The sequence below is a fragment of the Schistocerca americana genome, chromosome 3 (genome assembly GCF_021461395.2).
Source record: "Schistocerca americana isolate TAMUIC-IGC-003095 chromosome 3, iqSchAmer2.1, whole genome shotgun sequence".
In the NCBI taxonomy this organism is placed as follows: domain Eukaryota; kingdom Metazoa; phylum Arthropoda; class Insecta; order Orthoptera; family Acrididae; genus Schistocerca; species Schistocerca americana.
This window is the reverse complement of record NC_060121.1, coordinates 359,864,531-359,875,410: the sequence shown is the minus strand read 5'-3', so window position 1 is coordinate 359,875,410 and position 10,880 is coordinate 359,864,531. Positions and strand designations below refer to the sequence as shown.

Genomic DNA, 10,880 nt, shown 5'->3' with positions numbered 1-10,880 from the left:
GAATCCTGCCTTATATTACAAATTACTCACCACAAGAAAAATGAACCATATCAGCATAGATATTGGTTCCTGGACGTACAGTTATAGGCAGTTTTCTTCTAGGTTTGATCAAAACTTCATCTTTAAACGGTCTGTAATAGCAAAAATGAAACAGCAATAATCGAAGTCAGTCATTGCTCAGAAATGTGTAAAAAGCATTTCCATTCTTATGCAAACAAAGACCAACAAGCATTTTACATTTTTTTCCTTGCCCTAAATCTTTCATAGAAACATTTTATGGGGTCAGTATATGTAAAATACTTAAACAGCAGCAGTAACAAGTACTTCATGCTGGTATCAAGTAATCATGATGATATAAAATTTCATCTTGGAGTGGGTAATATGTAGATATCTAATGAGACTGCAATTGCAGCAAAGTACAATAGGGCTGATAGTGGTTTTGTGCTTTTCTTTCATAGTTTATGAATTTCACAAATGTTTGTAAGAATTGTAAAACATTAGATGAAAATTTTTAGGGGAAGGGGGGGGGGGCAGTTACTGTGGTGTACAATGTTATGATGAAAGCAAGAGATGTTTTTGTCTTCTTGGCTAGTGGGATAAGGAAATAACTTACTGATCAGCTCCCATATTTTAGGTACTGATATTTATTGTATGAGTAGTAGTAATATATTTTTAACCACCACCTTGAAAAAATAAAAATATGTAATTTGTTCGTTTGAAGATACATCTGCAAGCCTGGCACAGATTGAAATCCCTTCACCTCAGTACTTCAACGAGAGGGGGAGGGTGGGAAAGGGAGAACGGGAGGAGAGAGGGGCATTGTTAAACATTTTGGCTCCACTAGCAGGGTGCTGTGGTACTGTGATGTGAGCGGTTTGTTATTCGAGACTGCAGATTAGTACCTACAGACAAACGAAAAATCAGTTAAATAATTTTTTTTTGTAAGTGATCATCAAATTATTCACAAAATAGGTATCGCATAAGTAAAGATGGAAAAAAAGGTATCAAACATCTTCAGAGCATCTGTTTGGCCTGCCTCAGTAGTTGTTTTGCAGGAGTGTCCCCTTTTCACTATCCAGCAATAGTAAATATGGTTGTACTCTGTTCCTCTCAGCACCTTTGCACTATTAATGATATTCTGGTGATAAGCACTCATTGTTCACATCAATGCAATTTGATTGGAAGAAATCAGATGTGACAGCAAAAAAGTTCATTTTTTAGTGACATTTTACCTTGCAGATATCCATACTAGTACACTAGACCATCCTAAAGTGTGTGTGTGTGTGTGTGTGTGTGTGTGTGTGTGTGTGTGTGTGTGTGTGTGTGTGTGTGTGTGTGTGTGTGTGTGTGTATATATATATATATATAAAAAACAAAGATGATGTGACTTACCATACGAAAGCGCTGGCAGGTCGATAGAAACACAAACAAACACATACATACACACAAAATTCTAGCTTTCGCAACCAATGGTTGCTTCGTCAGGAAAGAGGGTAGGAGAGGGAAAGACGAAAGGATGTGGGTTTTAAGGGAGAGGGTAAGGAGTCATTCCAATCCCGGGGTGGGATTGGTATGACTCCTTATCCTCTCCCTTAAAACCCACATCCTTTCGTCTTTCCCTCTCCTACCCTCTTTCCTGACGAAGCAACCATTGGTTGCGAAAGCTAGAATTTTGTGCGTATGTTTGTGTGAGAACTATTTAATATTCTAAGCATTTGCCATGGTATTCTCTCTCTGCCCTTTGGCACTGCTTCAAATTCTCTCTCTGAAAAATTCTCTTATCTGGGATTTTTCAAAACTAAACTTTGGGACCTTTTGATGTAAGTTAATGCAGAATTTTATATGTATGGAAGTATTGTACTTGGCTCCAAGAAAAGAAGAGGCCCTGTGTTATACTGAATGTGATATTTGAAGCTATCCGAGTGGTGTTATTTCTTAAGGCTACGCTGACGCTTGAGCAAGGCCACATGATGTTGCATTGCGATTTGGTGATCAATGCTGCGTTGTCAGTAGTCAGTTTGAAGCTTGTTCCGAATATAGTTCTGCAAAAAGCCTTTCACAATCAAAGAAAGAGTGTTTTAACAATAAACTTTTTTGGATGTAAATTGTTTAAAATTCTAAGTGAAAGATCTGCAATAAAATATCCAGAGACAGCTGCTCGTACAAAAGGTTGTGCAGATACTGAGCACAAAACTTTGAGCAACTGATTCACTCACTAATGCCAAACACAACTGTGTAAAGAAAATTTGTTAGCTGGAAAATATTGATTATGTTCAGTAGTCTATGGTAAGAAGTCCATGGAAATCAACTAGACTTCTGTCCTCCAAACTACAGACCAAACGAACAACATGCCAGAATATATTAGAAGCTGTTACATGTGTGACCGTACTGAGGAACAGCGATGCAAGCATTAAAACATATGGATTACACACGATGACACTATTGCAAATGATTACTCTGCATGTTGCTGATGGTTATCTGGATCCATATCTTTAATTCAGCTCGGACGAAGCATGGTTTCGCCTTAACAGCTATGTGAATTCTCAAAACATGCTATTGGTCAACAGAAAATCACAGTGATTGCTTTCAGGTGCCTCTGTTTGGTTGGAAAGTAGGCATTTGGTGTGCAGTTCTAGGCCAAGGGATTGTAGGCCCCATTTTCTTTAACAATAATGTGAAATGTCAAGTGTATGTAAAGGAATTGTCAAAGCCATTTATAGTGAAGCTAATAGAGGAAAAAAGAGACTATGCGTTTTCACAGCAAGCTGGTGCCATGGCGCATACTTCAAAATTTTCAATGTCAATGCCTACAAAGCGTATGGAGAAGAATGTAGAGGTTCAACAGGTTTGTGGCCTCCTAAATTGCTCGATCTGTTTATCTCTGATTTCTATTTGTGGGGTAATTTAAAGGCTAAAGTTACAGTAACAGTCTACATGCAGTTAAAGAGTGGAAAACAAACATTTGCAATGCTATCGCAGAAATCATACCAAATGAATTGGCAAAAGTTTCCAGAACAGTTTGAGGTGTGCTGAGTTGTGTATTGAAGTCTGATGATGAACATTTTCAGCACCTCGTGTGAACTATTCACCTATAGATTGTTCAGTATGTGTTTTTCGACTCTATTTTGAATTAACGATAAATGAGGGGAATTGCATGTATATTGTTAATAAGACAAGGGCCTCTTTTTAATTTTGCCTCCCTGTGCAAGACATTTTGCAGAGTACATCTTAAGAGTATACAACTCCTCATTGTTTCTTCATGGTGACACTTTTTTATGGGGGAATTTTTTGTAATTTTGACTGCAGAATTGATTCTCTAGCAAAGAATGTTATTGTATCCTTCTACTGGAGAATGATACTGCAGCAATAAAATATAAACGAGAGGGAAAAAATATAACTTTAGTGGCAAAGGAAATGTGCAATTTACAACAACAAAACACCGTGTACGCACAAGACAAGTGTCTGCAAATAGCAAAAATATGTCAAAGGCCGTAGGGCACAGACTGTAGTTCTTCGTAACAATAAACTGCTTTCTATGAGCATGACGTCACTATCCAATCTCCTGGTTTCCCACCTCCGGAAAGGCAACTCACTCACCCTTCACAACCTTTCCAGCAAACCTCAACCTCCTCTCATTGCACACAAACCCAGTCTCTCCCATCTACTCAATCTCCCACTTCCAGCTCCACTCCCTCCAAAACCTCAAAATTCCGATCAACACAATCTGGAACCACAACACCCCAATTCAGTAGTTAACCTTTCCTCCAAACCTCTCTCCCAATCCGAAACCTCTGTCCTATCCAAAGGCCTCACCTTCAGCCCCACTCCCAGATTCAACCAAACAGCCCTCGTCAAAGATTTACTGTCCTACACCCGTACTCTCTGCTGGAAGTATCACTTTGCCACGAAGAAAAATGATCCTAATCCTACTCCTAATGATCCGACTCCTCAAGACACCATCCAAATTGAACCCTGCCTGGAACAGTTCCGTCCTCCGTCACAGCGGGACCCACCTCCTCTTCCTCAAAATCACCCTCTCCAAACCTTCCAGGAATTTCTGACTTCCAGCCTTGCATCTCAATCCTTCTTAAAAAACCTTAATCCTACACCCAACATTACCACTGCTGAAGCCCAGGCTATCCGTGATCTGAAGGCTGACCGATCCATCGTCATTCTTCCGGCGGACAAGGGTTCCACGACCGTGGTACTTGATCGTCGGGAGTATGTGGCTGAGGGACTGCGTCAGCTTTCAGACAACACCACATACAAAGTTTGCCAAGGTAACCCCATTCCCGATGTCCAGGCGGAGCTTCAAGGAATCCTCAGAACCTTAGGCCCCCTGCAAAACCTTTCACCTGACTCCATCAACCTCCTGACCCCACCGACACCCCGCACCCCTACCTTCACCTTCTTCCTAAAATCCACAAACCCAATCATCCCGGCCGCCCCATTGTAGCTGGTTACCAAGCCCCCACAGAACGTATCTCTGCCTACGTAGATCAACACCTTCAACCCATTACATGCAGTCTCCCATCCTTCATCAAGGACACCAACCACTTCCTTGAACGCCTGGAATCCTTACCCAATCTGTTACCCCCGGAAACCATCCTTGTAACCATTGATGCCACGTCCTTATACACAAATATTCCGCACGTCCAGGGCCTCGCTGCGATGGAGCATTTCCTTTCACGCCGATCACCTGCCACCCTACCTAAAACCTCTTTCCTCATCACCTTAGCCAGCTTCATCCTGACCCACAACTTCTTCACTTTTGAGGGCCAGACATACCAACAATTAAAGGGAACAGCCATGGGCACCAGGATGGCCCCCTCGTACGCCAACCTATTCATGGGTCGCTTAGAGGAAGCCTTCTTGGTTACCCAAGTCTGCCAACCCAAAGTTTGGTACAGATTTATTGATGACATCTTCATGATCTGGACTCACAGTGAAGAAGAACTCCAGAATTTCCTCTCCAACCTCAACTCCTTTGGTTCCATCAGTTTCACCTGGTCCTACTCCAAATCCCATGCCACTTTCCTTGACGTTGACCTCCACCTGTCCAATGGCCAACTTCACACGTCCGTCCACATCAAACCCACCAACAAGCAACAGTACCTCCATTATGACAGCTGCCACCCATTCCACATCAAACGGTCCCTTCCCTACAGCCTAGGTCTTCGTGGCAAACGAATCTGCTCCAGTCCGGAATCCCTGAATCATTACACCAACAACCTGAAAACAGCTTTTGCATCCCGCAACTACCCTCCCGACCTGGTACAGAAGCAAATAACCAGAGCCACTTCCTCGTCCCCTCAAACCCAGAATCCCCCACAGAAGAACCACAAAAGTGCCCCACTTGTGACAGGATACTTTCCGGGACTGGACCAGACTCTGAATGTGGCTCTCCAGCAAGGATACGACTTCCTCAAATCCTGCCCTGAAATGAGATCCATCCTTCATGAAATCCTCCCCACTCCACCAAGAGTGTCTTTCTGCCGTCCACCTAACCTTCGTAACCTGTTAGTTCATCCCTATGAAATCCCCAAACCACCTTCCCTACCCTCTGGCTCCTATCCTTGTAACCGCCCCCGATGCAAAACCTGTCCCATGCACCCTCCCACCACCACCTACTCCAGTCCTGTAACCCGGAGGGTGTACACGATCAGAGGCAGAGCCACGTGTGAAAGCACCCACGTGATTTACCAACTGACCTGCCTACACTGTGATGCATTCTATGTGGGAATGACCAGCAACAAACTGTCCATTCGCATGAATGGACACAGGCAGACAGTGTTTGTTGGTAATGAGGATCACCCTGTGGCTAAACATGCCTTGGTGCACGGCCAGCACATCTTGGCACAGTGTTACACCGTCCGGGTTATCTGGATACTTCCCACCAACACCAACCTATCCGAACTCCGGAGATGGGAACTTGCCCTTCAGTATATCCTCTCTTCTCGTCATCCACCAGGCCTCAATCTCCGCTAATTTCAAGTTGCCGCCACTCATACCTCACCTGTCTTTCAACAACTTCTTTGCCTCTACACTTCTGCCTCGACTGACATCTCTGCCCAAACTCTTTGTCTTTAAATATGTCTGCTTGTGTCTGTATGTGTGGATGGATATGTGCGTGTGTGCGAGTGTATACCTGTCCTTTTTTCCCCCTAAGATAAGTCTTTCCGCTCCCGGGATTGGAATGACTCCTTACCCTCTCCCTTAAAACCCACTTCCTTTCGTCTTCCCCTCTCCTTCCCTCTTTCCTGATGAGGCAACAGTTTGTTGCGAAAGCTTGAATTTTGTGTGTGTGTTTGTGTTTGTTTGTGTGTCTATCGACCTGCCAGCGCTTTTGTTCGGTAAGTCACCTCATCTTTGTTTTTATATATATATATATATATATATATATATATATGTATATAATAGAAGGAAACATTCTACGTGGGAAAAATTATATATAAAAACAAAGATGAGGTGACGTACCGAACGAAAGCGCTGGCAGGTCGATAGACACACAAACATACACACAAAATTCAAGCTTTCGCAACAAACTGTTGCCTCATCAGGAAAGAGGGAAGGAGAGGGGAAGACGAAAGGAAGTGGGTTTTAAGGGAGAGGGTAAGGAGTCATTCCAATCCCGGGAGCGGAAAGACTTACCTTTGGGGGAAAAAAGGACAGGTATACACACGCACATATCCATCCACACATACAGACACAAGCAGACATATTTAAATATGTCTGCTTGTGTCTGTATGTGTGGATGGATATGTGCGTGTGTATACCTGTCCTTTTTTCCCCCAAAGGTAAGTCTTTCCGCTCCCGGGATTGGAATGACTCCTTACCCTCTCCCTTAAAACCCACTTCCTTTCGTCTTCCCCTCTCCTTCCCTCTTTCCTGATGAGGCAACAGTTTGTTGCGAAACCTTGAATTTTGTGTGTATGTTTGTGTTTGTGTGTGTATCGACCTGCCAGCGCTTTCGTTCGGTAAGTCACCTCATCTCTCTCTCTCTCTCTCTCTCTCTCTCTCTCTCTCTCTCTCTCTCTCTCTATATATATATATATATATATATATATATATATATATATAATCTTTCTTTTTATTATTAAAAGTCTCTTCAAAACTTCTCTGCCCCGTCTTTTCTTTTTTTTCTCCGGTAAGTTCTACGCGATTGTATAAAATGTTAACCATTCAAAGGATTGATAAGTTTCACAGTTCTGAGGGAAAATATACGGAAAACCTACTCTACTGTCACTTAGCACAGAAAAAGTGTATTTTCGCCCGGGAAAGAAGCATATTTTTTAAACGGGATATCCGAGAATGATCCGGGAATTTTGTTTCCTTGTCCCCGTATACACCCTGTATGTGTTGGCAGACTTTGTCCAAATCTAAAGGCGGTGCCCATTATTGTCCTGTTCCCTTGTCATAGAGCCAAAATATAAGAAATATGCTTTTTTAGTATATAGAAACTGTAACTGAACAGGTCCTCAGAGCAGATTGTGTCACAGTTAATACAATGGAAACTATTAGTGTTTTTACGAGGCATATGTCTCTGTTAACAGTTGATTACAAACTGTAATTACATCACAATTAAATGTTCGTGTAAACACTTAGAGAAACTTAAAAACACAACCATTAGTGTAGTTCGCCACTGCTTCATAAGACGTTGCATTTATATCCAGTTGACGTATTTTCTCTGGTTAATTGTTCATTATGGTTGCATACTTTGTGACAGCAGTTTGCTACTGGAAGATATGGAACTTCGGTTATTCACTATTATGGATTTTTAAGGATATGTACTGAAAGGTCAACATGTGGTACTGAAGATATGACAATGTCACAAAACTATCTGTGGCCAATAAATCGTTTTGACGCAGCTGTTCATAATAACTTAACAGAAATGTTTACAGTTCTTTGGCAACGTGTGAAGGACACCTGCAGAGCATGTAGCAGATTATGGGTTGATACCTTGCCGTGAACCGAGCTAGGTAGCACAGTGGTTAGCACACTGGACTTGCATTCAGGAGAACGACGGTTCAGTCCCACGTCTGGCCATGCTGATTTAGGTTTTCCACGATGTCCCTAAATCGCTCCAGGCAAATGCTGGGATGGTTCCTTTGAAAGGGCACAGCCGATTTCCTTCCGGTCCTTCCCTAATCCGATGAGACCGATGACCTCACTGTTTGGTCTCTTCCCCCAAACAACTCAGCCCAACCCTTGCTGTGAAAAGTATGATAGGATCGGGTACTGCCTTCAGTTGCTTTTGTGGGGGGTGTGATATTTATTGGAAAAATTTAAATAAAACTTTGCCTTGGAAAAAGAAACCTCTGTGAATGAGGAAATATTAAAACACACATCCATAAGAACAGACGTCCTTTTAATTAATTTAGTTGTATTGATATTTATTCAAACCATGACCGGTTTTGAGATTCTAAAGTCCCATTTTCAAGTGTATGAAATTATTGTATTTGGTAAAACACAACATACGCTGGGCCATTTTGATCCTGCAGCCACTATGAATCTAGACACAAAGGAATTAGACATTAGCTGCTAGTGAATGTTTATGTATATCAGTAGGCATGTTCAACATTTGTGGTGGACTGTGTTTCGAAGCTGGGTCTCCTGCTTACTAAGCAGATGTGCTGATCATTACACGAAGTGGATGCGGGTCGCTGCAACTTCATGGACTACCCTAGCGCACCTCCCATCAAAGACGCTCAACTTCTGTCGGACACTATTGATGTAGTGCCACTGATCATTAGCCTCAGTACTCACGGCATGCTGATTCCTGTATGAGTATGAGCCGAATAAGGTGATTACAGCCAACGATCCCTTTAGTGCACATGAACACCAGGGTTGAACTCTTACGAGAATCGGCGGGATACCCCAAGTAATGAGCCTAACGAGCAGGGGCACGACGTAAGTAGTTTGTGGTCTGACAAGAGACATGCTAGGGTAATCAGTACAGTTGCAGTGACTGCTGTGTCCAGGTGGCATAGTGTTCAATGCATCTGCCTAGTAAGCAGGAGACCTGGGTTTGAATCCCAGTCTGGCACAAATTTTCAGTTTGCACCATGATACAAATCAGTGCCCACTGGCAGTAATGTTTTTAATTCCTTTGTGTCTTAGTAATAAAAGATGAAAGTAACTGATTAAATGAGGTAGCATAAACTTTTTTCCGTGTATCATCTTCTAAATAACCGAGTTCCATGTAGTTGGAATTTTCACAAATACTATTAAGCACTCCAGTTACAGTTAGTTATTATAGTGTGCAGATCAAAAAGTTGTTTGTGGGGTCCAACAAAAGTTGATCCTGACAAGGAAAAAACCTGCAATTACTAAGGTTTTATTGATTGCTGTGGAGGCATTGCACGAGTGTGTGTGAAGAAGCTTGTGACACTAATGTAATTCTACAATGCCTGCTAAAGGTATTAGTTCCACTTGCTATTACTAGGTGCCAGAATCAAATGTAAGAAACATTATGGGGTTAAAACAGCCCATGAAGTTGGACATGAGAATGTCATTGTCTAAAGCTGTATCCCCTAAAACTGCAGTTACTTCTAGTCGATTACATCAGTTCCATCTGTCTGTCGTACTTTGTAATAACACAGTCAATATCTTTACTGACAAAGCCATTTCATTTGAATAGTGAAGTAAGTGGAAATTGATTAGTAGGAGGATGTGTGCAAACGTACCACTAGTATCGGGACAATTTGTGTGAGTGAAAGTTAATGTTGCCTAGCATACCATAAAACTCATTTGTCAAAGGCAGTGTTGTAATGACAATTGGGTCACAGAAAGCCTGCTTTTTCAGCTTTATGAGAACAATGATAACTTCGTACTGCAGCAGGATAGTATTCAGCTGCACTAGTAAGGTCAGAGCACCTTTTAACAAAATACCTACTGTTTCATACATATGTATGTCACAATACAATTTTCATGAAAGGATTTACAAATTGCACCTTTTTCCCAAAATTCTGGATAACGTTGTGCACTAATGTGTTGCCTCCTAGTAATTTAAGACTGTTGTTAGTGAATAATCAACAGTTTGCAGATCCAGAAAGATTGCTGAAACCTGGTCCTCATTATGTATCTTCACTTAGTACTCCTATCATTCCTCTTAATGTGTACGCGTCCCGAGATTCTTCAGGTAATCGTGTGTGTGAACAGGTCTCTTCGTAATGGAAACTTCTTGGCCACATTAAAGATGGCGGCCAACGAAAATATGAAGTCTGTCAAATTGGTTACAAGGTAAAATGCTTGGTGAGATTTAATGAAACATTATTGCAACTAAGTTTGACTTTTGTAGGTGCAGTCCCAAAATGAGATTTAAAATGTCATTTTAATGGGATGTAGTTTCTAAGGAATTCCAATAAGTAAACAGTGTTAAAAATAAGCAGACTCCAGGCACACTTTCTACCAGGAAACTGGTAGAAATAAAGACCTGAAACTTTTTTTACAGAATATAGATTATGCAAATTGCATAATAAGTGGTTACTGTTTTATATGTTATGAGAAAAGCTTTTTTATTATAAAAGAAAAAATTAGTTTAACTTCGTGGAGCTTGCAAATTTTTTCTTGATGTCACTACAGGTTCCTTTTTTATGTGATTAATCATCATTTTATTAACGACAGATACTGAAAGTTTCAAGTATTTATCAGTCTTACTTTTTCAGGAAAGTGTGCCAGAATATATAAAAAGAATTTTGAGAAAAACTGTGTTAAAGTTGTAAATATAAGAAATTAATTTACATTTTCGTCCTGTTCATTTACTTTTGTTTGCTTATCTGGCTATCCTGGCAACTGTGGTAGCATTTCCTGTAGTAATTCCCAAATAATGGATCATGTCTTTGTTGATGCTTTTAGTTCTCTTTCAATACTGATGCCAT

General features: G+C 41.3%; 1 non-coding gene across 1 annotated transcript; it reads left to right on the top strand.

Annotated features, from left to right (window-relative positions):
* Positions 1–8,975: 8,975 nt before the first annotated feature.
* On the top strand, positions 8,976–9,048 carry Trnat-agu. The gene has a single exon. It is a non-coding gene; the product is annotated as a tRNA-Thr (tRNA).
* The last annotated feature ends 1,832 nt before the right edge of the window (positions 9,049–10,880 follow it).